Source organism: Primulina tabacum, chromosome 16 (genome assembly GCF_025594145.1).
Source record: "Primulina tabacum isolate GXHZ01 chromosome 16, ASM2559414v2, whole genome shotgun sequence".
Lineage (NCBI taxonomy): Eukaryota > Viridiplantae > Streptophyta > Magnoliopsida > Lamiales > Gesneriaceae > Primulina > Primulina tabacum.
The window spans coordinates 30,565,709-30,585,050 of record NC_134565.1 but is presented as its reverse complement, the minus strand read 5'-3'; positions in this window follow the sequence as shown (position 1 = coordinate 30,585,050).

The window sequence follows — 19,342 nt, the reverse complement described above, 5'->3', positions numbered from 1 at the left end:
AACACTACAGTGTAAGAACTTACATTTGTGCACTGACAAAACATAAGGTGAATTTACTACTTATACCAAGTAAGATACTTATATATATGAATTTCATTCAGTTTAGCAAGCTCATTGTAATATTTTTATTAACTTACTTCTCCTTCATTTTTTATTCAACTAACTTTGCAGTAGGGCAGTCAACCAATGTGACTTATTCGAACTTTAGCTTTTGCTTCTTTTTTTACTAAATACTGGAGGACTCCACTTTCACCAACTTCAAATTTTAGAAGCCAATATTAGTAATTTATATGTAATAGATAATTATTTAGTTTTTATTTTCTATCTTTGTTTAATTTTGTATTTTTTTATGTCCTGATTAATTCATGTTTTAAAAATTTTATTGAATTTTTATAATCATGATTAGAAGTGTGACACATATACAATATACATATAAAACTAATTTATTTTAAAATATCAATATTGAAGTGACAAATAAATGTATTGAATCATTATATAAGAATTTTATGAAAAAAATATGTATCATAATTCAGGTTTAAATATTAACATACTAACAAAGATTGTGATGAGCGTGTCTTAAAAAACAAAGAATAAGTCTCTTGTAAGACAGTCTCACAGATCTTTATCTATGAGACGGGTCAACTTTATCGTGTTGGGACATTGTATTCTCGCACCCAAGACGCAGCGGAAGTTAAAAATTTTGTTCTTGGGCGTCGTGTGTTCTAATCATTCATAGGATGTTTAGAATTTATACCTTTGCGTTCTTAACGCTTGAACTCCAAACTATTCCAATTTTTACGCGGAGATAGTCCTTCTTGTAAATTCCTACGAACGACACTTCAAATTTGATCGCCTAATTTGGTCCACGATCGAAGACTGTCTTCCTCGTTTGGTTTGCACTAGAAAATCCAAACGATTCTTGCGTTGATATTGTAATCTCCGAATTTCCAAAATCCAGAGACGGTGTAGTGTCGACGGCGCGGTGGTGGAAAGAAAAATCACTTGACCAAAATTTTCCCAAATCCCTTTGAATTGGCCGATTGATTTTCTCAAAGGTTGGGAAGATTTGGTTAATTTTTATATAATGATTCTTAATCAAATAATTATGGATTCTTAATCCACAATTATGCAAATCTAATTTGCATATTCTTGCCAAATTTTCTTCCAATTCTTTTGGGGTGGCCGTGACTTCAATTGGAGGAGAGAAAGGTTTTTTGAGTTGTTTTGTGTACAAAAACTTCATCATCAAACAATGAGCCCTAATAGTGTATTTATAGAGTAAGACTCCTAATCTAATTAGGAGTTCATCTCCCACAAGAACTCTAATAATTTCATTATATTTAAACTCTCATATAATTAATATATAATGTATTTATTAACCTTTAATAATACATGATATAATAATATTATATACACATATTTTATATCTCCATAAAAAATATATACATGTATATTAATTAAATTAAATAACCATTATTTAATTAATAAATTAACTCCTTGGTTAATTTAATTCTAGACTCCTCTAGAACATATATGAGAATTTGTGCAAGTTAGTAGTCACCACTACTAGCACAATCATTTAATTAGTAAATTCTCAATTCACTAAATAAATGATTTCGAAATCATTATAACCCCGATCGACGATCCGAGAGCGCCGATGTGTCAAGGATACAAATCTTGTTCATATAATGAAAATCGAAAATTTCGAAAATCAAAATTTTCATTTACCAAATTTAGAACTTACCAGATATGGCAGTTACCATATTTGGCAGCTGCCGGTTTTAGTGAACTCCTTCACAAAACAGGCAGTTCCACTCTCTTTCCTTATTTAGCAATCATACTAACTTTCACTTCTTCCATCCTATGAAATCATCTCATAAACTCCTTTATAAGCTTCCTGTTTGATCTCCAGCAAACTATAGTCGCCAAATTCCAACTCCTTGAAATTTGACTATCTCAACGGGAACACAGAATCCGATACTTGTGTGACCCTCAATGGTTCAGGGATACAGCTAGCCGTGGGTTCACATCTCCATGTGATTCAGAATAACATTTATTCTTATTCGGGTTTATCCTAGTTAACCACATTCTTTTCATCAACTCCTTGATCAAGAATGTCAGAACTCATTTCTGATTGCACCCATCGGATCATGGTAAGAGCGTCTAGTATCATCGCCCCATGATCCCCTAGGTATCACTGATAGTACCTGCAAGAACCTTTAGTCATGGTTAGCGTACAGTACGGTCCCTTCAACACATATATCCCGATCGAATCTACAACCATTGGTATATCGAGAGTTGCATATGAATTCGATAACGATGTGATTTATCTTTGAGTACTAATTGTGGCATGGCATGTGCAACTAGGAAAACACCTTTCCCTAAAGCACATTTCTTGCTCTGGCCAGAGACTCCTTGCACTATTAACTCATCAGATCACATAGGATATCTTCACCCGTAGGCGAACGGTGAATCCCCGACTACAATGCATTTGCTCCTACGTATTTCGAAACTACACCCAACCTCGCCACCTGATGACCCTCGATGAAGTCGGTAAACGGATCAAAGTGCATGCTAGTACGTATAGCCCCTACATTATCCCGAGTCAAAGGACTAATGGTGTACAACCATAACCGCGGACTATTCCACTCGATAAGTGAGAACCACTTGGATAGTCCGATGGATGGTTGTTCAGTGCATCATCACATGATCACTCATCAGTGTGAATGGACATCTCCATGCCCTTGCCAATGAAACATGGCGTTTACACCACAAATGCTAGTCTCAAGCTCGAGCGACCTTTATCCTTATTTTAGACGGCTGAATCGACTAGGAACCTGTTTAGAATATACGGTACACTTCCTATGAGTTTCATGATCTTACGTTGTAATGCAGACCTCATGGTACCTATTGTATATTCAATGACTTTATCTATGCAGCTTGCATGGGTATACAGATAAAGTATAATGCCATAATCGAATAAAATCGTCAAATATTATTAAAATAAAGATTGTTTTGCATTAGAGTTAATAAAAGCCCTAGCCACAAGTTGGCTTGCCGGGCATCTACTCTAAAAATCTCCCACTTGCCCTATAGCCAACTACCCATAGATCTTAGACCCATTGCTTCGCGAAGCTTCTCAAACAATGGTCCTGGCTGGGGCTTCGTCAGTGGATCAGCAACGTTATCTGCGGAGGAGACTCTCTCTACTGAAATGTCTCATCTTCCCACAATCTCCCGGATTATGTGGAACTTCCTCAGTATATGTTTGGATCGCTGATGAGACCTCGGTTCCTTCGCTTGCGCTACGGCACCGGTGTTGTCACAGTAGACCGGGACTGGATCAACTGTTTGAGAAAAGACACCACACTCTTGGATGAAATTCCTCATCCAAACACCCTCCTTTGCTGCAGCCAATGCAGCTATGTATTCGATCTCAGTGGTTGAATCCGCTGTGGTGTCTTGCTTGGAACTCTTCCAAGAGACAGCACCACCATTGAGATTGAATACAAATCAAGAGTTTGATTTCGAATCATCCACATCTGTTAGGAAGCTAGAATCAATGTAACCTTCCAATTTTAGTTCTCCACTCTCGTATACCAAGAACAAATTCTTAGTTCTTCTTAAGTACTTAAGAATGTCCTTCACTGCTTTCCAATGTAGTGGACCGGGATTCGACTGATATCAGCTGGCAACATGCATACGCCACATCAGATCGAGTAGATATCATAACATACATAATACTGCCTATGGCAGTCACATCTGGAATGCGGCTCATGGTTTCTATCTCTTCATCAGTCTTAGGGCACATAGACTTGGATAGATTCAAACCATGAGACATTGGGAGATATCCTCTCATGGACTCCTCCATAGAGAATCTCCTCAGTATGGTATCGATATATGTGGATTGAATGAGCCCTAGCATCCATTTGATCTATCCTTATAGATCTGTATTCCTAATATATATGATGCTTCACTCATATCCTTCATGGAGAACTTATCAGCTAACCCTACTTTAGTTGACTTCAACATCCCTACATCATTCCCAATGAGTAGTATGTTATCAACATAAAGTACTAGGAATGTCACTGTACTTCCACTAACTTTCTTGTATACACAAGGTTCCTCAGGATTTTTGGCAAAATCAAACTCTTTGACAGTGTTGTCAAATCTGAGGTTCCAGCTCCTTGATGCATGTTTGAGTCCATAAATGGATCTCTGAAGTTTGCATACTTTATGCTCACTTCCTACTGATGTGAATCCTTCAGGTTGAGACATGTAAATCTCTTCCTTAATCTCCCCATTAAGGAACACTGTTTTCACATTCATTTGCCATATTTCATAGTCATATCATGCTGCTATGGCTAGCAGTATCCTAATGGACTTGAACATGGCGACTGGAGAAAAGGTTTCCTCATAGTCAACACCTTGCCTTTGAGTATATCATTTTGCTACCAATCTAGCTTTGGAGGTCACCACCTTCCCATCCGCTCCAAGTTTCCTTTTGTAAATCCATTTGCATCCTATGGGAACAATTCCCTCAGGTGGATCTACTAAAGACCCTACTTGGTTGGAATACATGGAGTCCATTTCGGACTGCATGGCTTCAAGCCATTTAGATGAATCGGCATCAGACAATGCTTCCTTGAAATTTCTTGGATCACATCCAGGAATGGGCTCACCTTGGCCCTCTTCAAGAAGCAGGCTCAACCTATTAGGCGGCCTCGAGATCCTTTCGGATCTTCTAAGAGCTTGTGTTTCTTTGATTGGCTGTTGGGGTATGGATTCTACTACTTGTGTAGTGGGTGGTTCTCGAATCTCATCGAGTTCTATCATCCTGTCTTTTCTATCTAATAGAAATTCCTTCTCTAAGAAGGTGACATTCCTTGAAACAAACCCCTTTGTTTCACTAGGATAAATAGAAGTAGTATCCAACAGAGTTATTTGGATATCCGACAAAGTAGCACAAATTATCTCTAATATCCAATTTGTCTCCCTCTGCCTGCTTCACATAAGCAAGACATCCCCATATTCTTAGATAAGAATATTTGGGCGGCTTTCCCATCCATATCTCATATGGAGTTTTATCCACTGCCTTTGTATGGACTTGATTCAATAACCTTGCCGCTGTTTCAAGCGCACATCCTCACAGGGATGGCGGCAACTCAGTGAATCCCGTCATAAATCGGATAATGTCCATCAATGTCCGATTACGACGTTTTGACACACCTCAACTAGGGTGTAGCAGGCGGAGTCCACTGTGAGAGAATCTCATTCTCTTTAAGGTAGTCTTGAAACTCAGTACTCAAGTATTCTCCACCTCGATCTAATCGTAGTGTTTTAATACTCTTTCCTAATTGTTTCTCTACTTCTGCTCTGAATTCTTTGAACTTTTCAAATGTTTCAGACTTGTATTTCATTAAATACACATACCTAAACCTCGAATGATCATCGGTAAAAGTAATGAAGTAGATATGGCCAAATCTCGTGCTAACACTTAGAGGGCCATACACATTTGTATGGATCAAATCCAACAGATCATGTACACGTTCCACTTTCCCTAGGAAAGGGGCCTTAGTCATTTTTCTTTTCAGACAGGACTCACACGTCTCTTAGAGAGTTTATGTCTGATGAGTCAAACATGCCCTCTCCCACTAGCTTGTGGATCCTTCTTTGGGAAATATGTCCTAGCCTAACATGTCACAAATGTGTTTGGTTTAGACTATCTTTTTTTTTTCTTTTGGTTGTTGTTGAAATTATGTTTACTTGGACATTCACTTATCATTTCCGAAACATTTCTGGCCCAGATAATTTCTTATGTCCACACTTCTTGCAGTGAAATATACATGTTCTAAATTATCGGGTCTTGTCAAGTTTCAGGCCCACCACCTTCTCATTAGGCCCAATCATACTTACACCATGCTCATGGGCAAGAGCCCCATCTTGCATGCGTGTAGTCATGTGTTCCTTGAAAGTGGTGTGCATTATTATGCGAGTTTTATGCACTATGCAACTCTTGCATGTGTATTTGAATGTCAACAGCATTCAAAATTTTCTCAAACTGTCTCTACAGTTCATTTGACATAGAAGCAAGCATATTACACTTTAGCTTGCACCCTATGGTCCTACCATCTTGCATGCTTTGTCAGTTCAGCAAGACTGACATTTAGTGTGTATGCTATTCTCTCCGAATTTAGAACAATTTTCTCAGCCAATCTTGAAAATTAGTGTTCGGTTAGCTTGTTTTAATGATAAAAATGGATTACGTGACGAAATCGTAAATATACTGATATGGAAATAGAATAAACGTTGCCGACTATTTTAAAATATTTTGTAAGACGTAAAATATGGTCTTTTGTTTTTACGAATTGCCTCCCACTATTTTGACATTTTCACCACCCTCTGACGACAAACGGGAAATCCAATTTCCTTAGTGAGTACGCAAGGCCCAATTGCGAAATTATGATCCCGAATAATATCAGCCAATCATAACTTCCAAAAGGTATAACCCAATTGCAACTCCTTGCAACCCTTACGTAATTTTGTCTAACATTTGAGGAAGGTCCAATAATATGATCCCCTTTCTCTTCACGTGTCGAGCCCGGCCCATCAATGTTGAACCTTAGTGGACGGTCGCCATGATATCCCCCAGTAATATGAGCCGAAGTCATGGGAGTTCCACGTAGTTCACATCAAATATGTCAGTGGAAGTCACAGCTTTCCGGCGTCCAGGCCTCCCCAATAATATGAGTCAGACACTGACCGCGGATAGCGTTCATCATGCAACCACCGTTGATGGAAGGAAAGGAATTATTAAATTTTCTTTTAATTATCCTTTTAATGGGGTTGATTTAAATTTTGGATCTCATCCAAAATGAGGGATTTTAATTTTAAAAATTTGTCTCATCATTAATTTTAAAACTCGTGCCATGATTGTTTGTATGATTGCCGGATTCATGCAACTCTTGTTATTATGTAATAACGCACATACTCATTATTTATAATATATCACATACATCATAAATAATAAAGGATGATCGATAACCAAGAGCTAATTGATCCGTACGAGTCACATACGGATCCATGTCCATAACCTATGTAACGCCCAGACATTCGTATGCATATGATGTAAGGTAATGATTATGATTAAGTATGGTCATTATTCCTTTTATGGTTTATTATGATGATCATTTGGGGATATGTGATGTAATGGTGATGGTTTATGGTTTCAAGATATGATATGAATGGTATTGAATGATATGGAATGAAATAGAGAATGTATGGGTAGAATAGAAAGTTGATCATTAGCCAAATAGGTAATGGAAGTGCTGAAACGGTATGAAAATGTGGCAGTAGTTGTGGCTTTTAGCATAATATTTTGTATATTGATCCGAATGATGTGAGGCCACTATCATTAGAAAGATAAGACATAAGGCTATAACTTTCATGTTTTGAGTTTTGTCCAAATCATTGTGGAAGACTAGCCAAAAGCGCCCGAAGTGTGTCGTGTGTTTCGTCGTTCCTCCATTGATACATGTTGGGAGATTGAGCATAACTTTTTACTCAGACCTTCAAATGACATGAGGCCAATTGGAGATGCAAGCTAAGACATAGAGCTACAACTTTCCTGTTTACCACTTTTCCTAATTATGAAGGGAAGAGGCGTTTCGGAAGCAATCTTTGACGTAGCTGTGCGCAGAGCGCGCCTGAGCGGAAAAAGATGTCCGCCTGGGCGGGCCTAGTTCGAAATTTTTTTGTTTCTGGCCGAGAGATCTGCGCTAGGGCGGTAAAAGACGTCCGCCCGGGCGCCCAGCAAAGTGTAAAAACGTGTTTTGGGTAATTTTAGGCATAAAATCGAAGGAGACTCTCATTTTTCTCATTTCTCTTCTCTTCTTTTCTCTTCTCCATCGTGTAAGGTAAGGGTTCTTCATTTTCCTATTTTTCCAATCTTTATTTTAAGCAATTAATCTTCAATCCGGAGTTGGAACTTCATCTTTTTAGTGAAAGGAGCTAAGGTAAGTGGTTTTTCTTCTTGTTCTTGAGTTATTGAAGATGTTGGAGTTAGGGGATGATAGTTGTGATGATGTATTGGATTAAATGATAATTTAAGGTTATTATTTGGGTTTATTGTTATAGGATCATCATCAAGGTTTAGGAAATCAAGTGCTCCAAGTGTTGTAAGTGGAATCAATTCTTAAATGCATCACATGATCCTATATGTATGTGTTTTGATGATTTTATGACGTTAACTCCTTTCAAATTCCATTCATGATATATATATATATGTAAATATGTATATATGGTAGTGCAATTATATGCATTTTTGAATGAAAGGAGTTAAACTTTAAATGATGCCTCTAAGGTGTTCGATAAAATGCATGAATGAAGTTTTATATGATTGAATGATTGGATTGATAGTGATAGTAGCGGTGTTGCCCCTGGCAATTCTAAATCCGCAATGTAATTGGCCAATTAACGATGAAAACATGTGCTCTCTTATAAGATGCATTTTATGCAGAGGTGTGTCCCTCCTATAAGATTCGTTTTTATGAATAGGGTTAGCAATGAATGAACTATCTTATAAGAACTATCAATTCTTCAGTTGATCAATGAAATGAATATCATCCCTATGTATTGTTGTATTATAATTCTTGACGGATGATATTAATGATGATTCGACGTTTATGAAATGAGAAGGATAATGTTTTCAAGAAAATGAAATTGAGGCTATACATTTTATGTTTTACAATAAAATGATATATATGTACCTTGTTATTATTGATTCCATTTGCTGAGTTTTATACTCATTCCAGTTATGTTCATGTGATGCAGGTACAGGTAAGAAAGACTGATCATCCCTGAGTTGTCGAAGCGAGAGAAGGGAATATGCCAAACTTTGGAGATAGTGGTTGGATGCTATTTTGATGTGTTGAACTTTTGGTTATTTTGGGAAACCTTGAAAATGTTGTTTTGGTTTTTGAATTAAAAATATGTGTGGATACTATATGAAATGGTATCTGATGTATATGAAAATGTTTTGCATATGTTTATGTGTTGCTTGAGACAGGTAGCATGTCCTATTTACGGGGAGATGCTGTCCAAATTTCTTTAAAGTATACATTTTCTCAAAATAATATTTTAAAGCTTCCGCACTAGGTATGCATTTTAGTCTCGAGTGTTACATTTAGTGGTATCAGAGCAAAGATTTTCGGACCAATGATTTGGCATATGACTTCCTCTGCTGTCGACAATTCGGTATGTATGTACCTGCATTGTTTGATATAATATGGATGTGTAGCCTCAATAAGTATGATATGTTTTATCTGGAAATGGTTTTAAATTAATATGTATTATAGGATCATGCCGCCTAAGCGTAAAGCATCAGAAGGGGAGGATAGTTCATCATCTAGAGTGGTTGATGAATTTAGCAAGTTACTGAAAGAACGGGCCAAGTTACATGGAGAGCAAATCCAGCAGCTCTTACAGATGCAGAATGAAGGCCGAGGGAGAGAAAGAGAGCAAGTGAGGCCCGAGCCCAGTAGTGAAGGCGCATATGAAAGATTTCGTAAGATGAAGCCACCAGAATTTGAGGGAAGCATTGATCCCTTGGTTGCCTTGGAATGGGTCAAAGCTGTGGAGGCTATTTATGATTATGTGCAGTTTGACGATAAAGATCAAGTCAGCTGTGCCATTTTTCTACTAACCAAGACCGCGAGGATTTGGTGGGACGCCACCAAGGTATCAGTTAATGTATCGGCACTCAAGTGGCAGGAGTTTAAAGATTTATTCTACGACAAATATTTTCCTCGAGATGTTCGAAGTCAGAAAGTGAAGGAATTTCTAGAACTGAGGCAAGGAAATATGTCAATGCAAGAATATATTCTCAAGTTCGAAGAGGGGTATAAGTTTGCCCCATATCTAAACAGTAATGACATTGAAAAAGGTGAGCATTTTCTTAGAGGTGTCAGGGCTGAAATTAAAAGAGGCGTTCGAATGTCTAAAGGTGCTTCATATAAAGAGATTGTTGAAAAAGCAAGGATGGCCGAGCAAGGCGAGAAGGAAATTGAAAGAAAAAGACAGTTGAAGCGCCAAGATTTTTCTACTAAGGGCCAAGGTTCTGGATGGAAATGTAAGGGCAAGTTTAGAGGCAAAGAGAAAGAGGAGCATCGACCCAAAGCTCCTATGCTACCGCCTGCGTATGATCGACTTGTATGTCCGAAATGTGGCAAAATGCATACAGGTGAGTGTTTGGTTGGAAGTAATAGATGTTTTCGTTGTGGAGGTGTTGGACATGTTATCAAATATTGTCCAGTAAAGGGTGAGAAAGGGAATGATAGGGTTCAAGGCAGAATCTACGCATTCCTTTATGTCTGAAATTTTCTTGCGCTCCTTGAATGTTGTTCCATCTTGTGAACCACTTCACTATAGTATTTTGTTGCCATCGGGAGACGAATTATGGCCTTCTAGTATTCTTAAAGGTTGTACAGTACAAGTGAATGAAAAAATCTATTTTGCTGATCTTATTATTATTCCCATGGTGGCGTTTGATGTTATTTTGGGAATGGATTGGCTATCGTCATATCGTGCGGTTATTGACTGTGTGGCTAAGACGGTGCGATTTCCTTCAAAAAATGATGATAGCGGGATTTTCCAGAGTTCAGGTATTTCGCTTGACACTCCTTATATTTCTTGTTTGAAAGCTCAGGAAATGTTATCAAAGGGGTGTCAGGGGTTTTTAGCTGATGTGATAGATGTGAATACTGAGATAACGATGAAGTTGAATGAGGTTGAGGTAGTTCGAGATTTTCCTGACGTATTTGCAGATGATGTGCCTGGATTGCCACCTGACCGTGAAGTTGAGTTTGTGATTGACGTGGTTCCAGGTACTGCTCCGATTTCGAAAGCTCCATACCGAATGGCCCTGACTGAAATGAAGGAGCTGAAGAATCAGTTGCAGGATCTATTAGACAAAGGCTTTATTCGTCCGAGTTCTTCTCCGTGGGGAGCTCCGGTTTTATTTGTCAAAAAGAAAGATGGATCTTTGCGGTTGTGCATTGATTACAGAGAGATCAATAAAGTCACGATCAAGAATAAATATTCATTACAGAGGATTGACGATCTCTTTGATCAGCTGCAGGGAGCGACAGTGTTTTCAAAGATCGATCTGCGTTCTGGTTATTATCAGCTGAAAGTTAGGGAAGCTGACGTCCCTAAAACTGCATTCAGAACCAGGTATGGCCATTATGAGTTCTTAGTCATGTCATTCGGGTTGACGAACGCTCCGTCTGTCTTCATGGATCTAATGAACCGGGTCTTCAAGCCATATCTGGATAGTTTTATTATCGTTTTCATTGATGATATCCTGATTTATTCTAAAACTCGGGAACTTCATGCCGAGCATCTCAGAACTGTATTGCAGTTATTAAGGGAAAAGCAGTTATACGCAAAGTTGAAAAATTGTGAATTCTGGTTAGAGCAAGTATCATTTCTGGGCCATATTGTTTCGAAAGACGGCATTGCAGTGGATCCCATGAAGATTGAAGCAATTAAACAATGGCCTATTCCTACGACCGTCTCCGAGGTGCGTAGTTTTCTTGGTTTGGCAGGCTATTATCGACGTTTTATTACCAATTTCTCCAAAATAGCTCTGTCATTAACCAATTTAACAAGGAAAGCGGTGAAGTTTGAGTGGACAAGCGAGTGCCAACACGGATTTCAAGTGTTGAAAGACAAGTTGACATCAGCCCCTATCCTAGTAATTCCGTGCGGCACTGAAGATTTTATTGTATACACTGATGCGTCAAAGATGGCACTTGGAGTTGTACTGATGCAGCATGGGAAAGTAATCGCTTATGCTTCTCGTCAGTTGAAAGACTACGAGAAGAATTATCCCATCCATGATCTTGAATTAGCGGCTGTGGTATTCGCACTGAAAATATGGAGACACTATCTGTATGGCGAGAAATGTGAAGTTTTCATAGATCACAAGAGCTTGAAATATCTATTCTCACAGAAAGAACTCAATATGCGGCAGAGAAGGTGGTTAGAACTTGTTAAAGATTATGATGTGACCATTAGCTACCACCCAGGTAAAGCAAACGTCGTTGCAGATGCTTTGAGCCGCAAGTCAGTTTCTTCTTTGAGCTCGTTGATTCAGAATCCGTTGTTATTGGATCTTCAGAGGAGCGAGATTGCTATAGTAGAGCAAGGGACCATCGCTAGACTTTCAGCTTTGGTTATTCGACCTACGTTGACAGATAGGATACGACGGGAGCAGCATACTGACAATCAGTTGATGGAATTGCGAGCCAAAGCTGATAAGAAAGGAAATACAGAGTTTGCGATGAACACTGATGATTTGTTAACATGGAGAGGTTGGATATGTGTTCCCAGTGGTAATGACATTCGTCGGGATGTTTTGACAGAGGCTTATACAGCGCCATACTCGATACATCCAGGTAGTACCAAGATGTATCAGGATCTCCGACGTCTATACTGGTGGCCAGGTATGAAAAGTGATATTGCAAAGTTTATATCCGAATGTCTAACATGTCAGCAAGTAAAGATTGAGCATCAAAGACCTGCTGGAACTTTGCAATCTCTCCCAATACCTCAGTGGAAGTGGGAGCACATCACCATGGACTTTGTAACGGGACTTCCAAGAACACCAAAAGGTTACAACTCCATCTGGGTGATTGTTGACATGTTAACCAAGTCGGCTCATTTTTTTCCGGTCAAGACAACGTTTATAATGAACCAGTATGCTGAAGTCTATGTAGCTGAGATTGTGAGACTTCATGGTATCCCTGTGTCAATTGTATCTGATCGCGACCCAAAGTTTACTTCTGAATTCTGGAAGAGCTTGCACAGAGCCTTGGGCACTAGATTGGCTTTTAGCACAGCATATCATCCTCAGAGTGACGGCCAGTCAAAGAGAGTGATTCAGATTCTGGAAGATATGCTACGAGCATGCACGATTGATTTTCCTGGTAGCTGGGATTCTAAATTGCCACTTGTTGAATTTACGTATAACAATAGTTATCAGGCGACAATTGGCATGGCACCATACGAGGCATTGTACGGTAGGAAATGTAGGTCACCATTGAACTGGGATGAAGTCGGTGAAAGAAAGATGTTAGGACCAGAATTGGTCCAACAGACAGCTGATGTGATTGCTTTAATTCAAGACATAATGAAGACAGCCCAATCCAGACGGAAAAGTTATGCCGATATCCGAAGAAGGCCTTTGGAGTTTGAAGTTGGAGATCACGTATTTGTCAAAATTGCTCCTCTCAAAGGCATTATGAGATTTGGTAAGAAAGGAAAGCTCAGCCCAAGATTTATCGGCCCATTTGAAATTATGGACAGGATAGGAGAAAGAGCATATCGTCTAGCTTTACCACCGGACTTGGATAGAGTCCACAATGTATTTCACGTCTCAATGCTCAGGAAGTACATCTCGAACCCTTCCCATGTTCTCAGACATGAACCATTGGATCTGATGCCAAACTTGACTTATCAAGAAGTACCAATCCAGATTTTAGATCGCAAGGTTAAAGTATTGAGGAATAAGAAGATCGGCATTATAAAGATTCTTTGGCGTAATCAGTTGGTTGAAGAGGCAACGTGGGAACCAGAGGAAGAAATGAAACAGCGATATCCTAAGTTATTCGCACAGTAATGGCAATTTCGGGGACGAAATTTCTTAAGGAGGGGAGAATTGTAACGCCCAGACATTCGTATGCATATGATGTAAGGTAATGATTATGATTAAGTATGGTCATTATTCCTTTTATGGTTTATTATGATGATCGTTTGGGGATATGTGATGTAATGGTGATGGTTTATGGTTTCAAGATATGATATAAATGATATTGAATGATATGGAATGAAATAGAGAATGCATGGGTAGAATAGAAAATTGATCCTTAGCCAAATAGGTAATGGAAGTGCTGAAACGGTATGAAAATGTGGCAGTAGTTGTGGTTTTTAGCATAATATTTTGTATATTGATCCGAATGATGTGAGGCCACTTTCATTAGAAAGATAAGGCATAAGGCTATAACTTTCATGTTTTAGGTTTTGTCCAAATCATTGTGGAAGACTAGCCAAAAGCGCCCCGAAGTGTGTCGTGTGTATCGTCGTTCCTCCAGTGACACATGTTGGGAGATTGAGCATAACTTTTTACTCAGACCTTCAAATGACATGAGGCCAATTGGAAATGCAAGCCAAGACATAGAGCCACAACTTTTCTGTTTACCACTTTTCCTAATTATGAAGGAAAGAGGCGTTTCGGAAGCAATCTTTGACGTAGCTGTGCGCAGAGCGCGCCCGAGCGGAAAAAGATGTCCGCCTGGGCAGGCCTAGTTCGAAATTTTTTTGTTTCTGGCCGAGAGGTCTGCGCTAGGGCGGTAAAAAACGTCCGCCCGGGCGCCCAGCAAAGTGTAAAAACGTGTTTTGGGTAATTTTAGGCATAAAATCGAAGGAGACTCTCATTTTTCTCATTTCCCTTATCTTCTTTTCTCTTCTCCATCGGTTAAGGTAAGGGTTCTTCATTTTCCTATTTTTCCAATCTTTATTTTAAGCAATTAATCTTCAATCCGGAGTTGGAACTTCATCTTTTTAGTGAAAGGAGCTAAGGTAAGTGGTTTTTCTTCTTGTTCTTGAGTTATTGAAGATGTTGGAGTTAGGGGATGATAGTTGTGATGATATATTGGATTAAATGGTAATTTAAGGTTATTATTTGGGTTTATTGTTGTAGGATCATCATCAAGGTTTAGGAAATCAAGTGCTCCAAGTGTTGTAAGTGGAATCAATTCTTAAATGCATCACATGATCCTATATGTATGTGTTTTGATGATTTTATGACGTTAACTCCTTTCAAATTCCATTCATGATATATATATATGTAAATATGTATATATGGTAGTGCAATTATATGCATTTTTGAATGAAAGGAGTTAAACTTTAAATGATGCCTCTAAGGTGTTCGATAAAATGCATGAATGAAGTTTTATATGATTGAATGATTGGATTGATAGTGATAGTAGCGGTGTTGCCCCTGGCAATTCTAAATCCGCAATGTAATTGGCCAATTAACGATGAAAACATGTGCTCTCTTATAAGATGCATTTTATGCAGAGGTACGTGTCCCTCCTATAAGATTCGTTTTTATGAAGAGGGTTAGCAATGAATGAACTATCTTATAAGAACTATCAATTCTTCAGTTGATCAATGAAATGAATATCATCCCTATGTATTGTTGTATTATAATTCTTGACGGATGATATTATTGATGATTCGACGTTTATGAAATGAGAAGGATAATGTTTTCAAGAAAATGAAATTGAGGCTATACATTTTATGTTTTACAATAAAATGATATATATGTACCTTGTTATTATTGATTCCATTTGCTGAGTTTTATACTCATTCCAGTTATGTTCATGTGATGCAGGTACAGGTAAGAAAGACTGATCATCCCTGAGTTGTCGAAGCGAGAGAAGGGAATATGCCAAACTTTGGAGATAGTGGTTGGATGCTATTTTGATGTGTTGAACTTTTGGTTATTTTGGGAAAGCTTGAAAATGTTGTTTTGGTATTTGAATTAAAAATATGTGTGGATACTATATGAAATGGTATCTGATGTATATGAAAATGTTTTGCATATGTTTATGTGTTGCTTGAGACAGGTAGCATGTCCTATTTATGGAGAGATGCTGCCCAAATTTCTTTAAAGTATACATTTTCTCAAAATAATATTTTAAAGCTTCCGCACTGAGTATGCATTTTAGTCTCGAGTGTTACAACCTAGGTAAATGCAGGGATGCAAATGCAATATTACATTAGCTTCCAATATTTTACATGTCTTCGATCTTCAAAACTATTTTCGAGGATCGGGCCCACCGTCTTCAAATCTTGATCTCCCATTAATTCTAATATTTACATTAAATATCCATGGCACATTGGGATACAAATTTAGGGGGTGGGAACGGACCATAAACCAGGTCCACTTTTAATTATCAAATAATCAAAAAAAAATTACAACACGTAAAATATCCTAACATACACCTAGCACATTGGTCATGGCTCTCGATCATCCTTTTAACATATAATATCATATATTATATAAATCCGATAATATCACATATCATCAATAAATCGTGTATCTCGTAAATTATCACTAACCGACATAATTATCAAATTAAATAAATACTTTTATTTAATTTCAAATAATTAAATTTCTTGTAAAACACATTTTACCATAAATAATTAAAATCATATTTCAATTATTTATTTTGTAAGAAATTGATTTTATAAAAATTATTGTAGGGGTAAAATCGTCCGTATTTTCATAAAATATCAATTTAACCCAAAATTTTAAAAAAATCAGAAAATCGCCCATAGCCCGAACAATTCATGCCCACGACCCAGCGTGGTGCCCGAGATGTTCCCGGGTACCCGTTCGCGCCGCCCGCCCGCTGCTTGATCCAATCGGGCGCTGGGGGGCGCGCTGTGCGCTGGCCGCTCGCACAGGCGCGCAAGCCGTGCGCGCGTGCCGCACGCCCTCCATGCGGCGCCTTGCGCTCGCCCGCGCACCTGCCGCGCGGCGCGCGCCTGGCCCGCACACTGCGCGCTGCCCTGTGCGCGCGTCTGCCCGGAACTGTTCTGGGCAGACCAAATTTTTTTTTTTTCAAAAACAGATTTTTCAAAAATAATTTCAAGGGGCGTTTTTCATAAAAATTCTTACGCGGTTAGAAATAATAAACTCAACACAATTTAATTAAAACACACGATTGAGAATAACCTGGCTCTGATACCACTGTTGGGACATCGTATTCTCGCACCCAAGACGCAGCGGAAGTTAAAAATTTTGTTCTTGGGCGTCGTGAGTTCTAATCATTCATAGGGTGTTTAGAATTTATACATTTGCGTTCTTAACGCTTGGACTCCAAACTATTCCAATTTTTACGCGGAGATAGTCCTTCTTGTAAATCCCTACGAACGGCTCTTCAAATTTGATCGCCTAATTAGGTCCACGATCGAAGACTGTCTTCCTCGTTTGGTTTGCACTAGAAAATCCAAACGATTCTTGCGTTGAGATTGTAATCTCCGAATTTCCAAAATCCAGAGACGGTGTAACTTCGACGGCGCGGTGATGGAAAGAAAAATCACTTGACCAAAATTTTCCCAAATCCCTTTGAATTGGCCGATTGATTTTCTCAAAGGTTGGGAAGATTTGATTAATTTTTACATAATGATTCTTAATCAAATAATTATGGATTCTTAATCCCCAATTATGCAAATCTAATTTGCATATTCTTGCCAAATTTTCTTCCAATTCTTTTGGGGTGGCCGTGACTTCAATTGGAGGAGAGAAAGGTTTTTTGAGTTGTTTTGTGTACAAAAACTTCATCATCAAACAATGAGCCCTAATAGTGTATTTATAGAGTAAGACTCCTAATCTAATTAGGAGTCCATCTCCCACAAGAACTCTAATAATTTCATTATATTTAAACTCTCATATAATTAATATATAATGTATTTATTAAACTTTAATAATACATGATATAATAATATTATATACACATATTTTATATCTCCATAAAAAATATATACATGTATATTAATTAAATTAAATAACCATTATTTAATTAATAAATTAACTCATTGGTTAATTTAATTCTAGACTCCTCTAGAACATATATGAGAATTTGTGCAAGTTAGTAGTCACTACTACTAGCACAATCATTTACTTAGTAAATTCTCAATTCACTAAACAAATGATTTCGAACTCATTATAACCCCGATCGACGATCCGAGAGCGCCGATGTGTCGAGGATACAAATCTTGTTCATATAATGAAAATCGAAAATTTCGAAAATCAAAATTTTCATTTACCAAATTTAAAACTTACCAGATATGGCAGTTACCTTATTTGGCAGCTGCCGGTTTTAGTGAACTCCTTCACAAAACTGGCAGTTCCACTCTCCTTCCTTATTTAGCAATCATACTAACTTCCACTTCTTCCATCCTATGGAATCAGCTCATAAACTCCTTTATAAGCTTCCTGTTTGATCTCCATCAAACTATAGTCGTCAAATTCCAACTCCTTGAAATTTGACTATCTCAACGGGAACACAGAATCCGATACTTGTGTAACCCTCAATGGTTCAAGGATACAGCTAGCCGTGGGTTCACATCTCCATGTGATTCAGAATAACATTTATTCTTATTCGGGTTTACCCTAGTTAACCCCAATCTTTTCATCAACTCCTTGATCAAGAATGTCAGAACTCATTTCTGATTGCACCCATCGGATCATGGTAAGAGCGTCTAGTAGCATCGCCCCATGATCCCTTAGGTATCACTGATAGTGCCTGCAAGAACCTTTAGTCATGGTTAGCGTACAGTACGGTCCCTTCAACACATATATCCCGATCGAATCTACAACCATTGGTATATCGAGAGTTGCATATGAATTCGATAACGATGTGATTTATCTTTGAGTACTAATTGTGGCATGGCATGTGCAACTAGGAAAACACCTTTCCCTAAAGCACATTTCTTGCTCTGGCCAGAGACTCCTTGCACTATTAACTCATCAGATCACATAGGATATCTTCACCCGTAGGCGAACGGTGAATCCCCGACTACAATGCATTTGCTCCTACGTATTTCGAAACTACACCCAACCTCGCCACCTGATGACCCTCGATGAAGTCGGTAAACGGATCAAAGTGCATGCTAGTACGTATAGCCCCTACATTATCCCGAGTCAAAGGACTAATGGTGTACAACCATAACCGCGGACTATTCCACTCGATAAGTGAGAACCACTTGGATAGTCCGATGGATGGTTGTTCAGTGCATCATCACATGATCACTCATCAGTGTGAATGGACATCTCCATGCCCTTGCCAATGAAACATGGCGTTTACACCACAAATGCTAGTCTCAAGCTCGAGCGACCTTTATCCTTGTTTTAGACGGCTGAATCAACTAGGAACCTGTTTAGAATATACGGTACACTTCCTAATGAGTTTCATGATCTTACGTTGTAACGTAGACCTCATGGTACCTATTGTATATTCAATGACTTTATCTATGCAGCTTGCATGTGTATACAGATAAAGTATAATGCCATAATCGAATAAAATCGTAAAATATTATTAAAATAAAGATTGTTTTGCATTAGGGTCAATAAAAGCCCTAGCCACAAGTTGGCTTGCCGGGCACCTACTCTAACATATCGATATTCACAATAAAAAATATTTTTAGTATAAAAAGTAATATTTTTCATAGATGATCAAAATAAGAGACCCGTCTCAGAAAATACGAT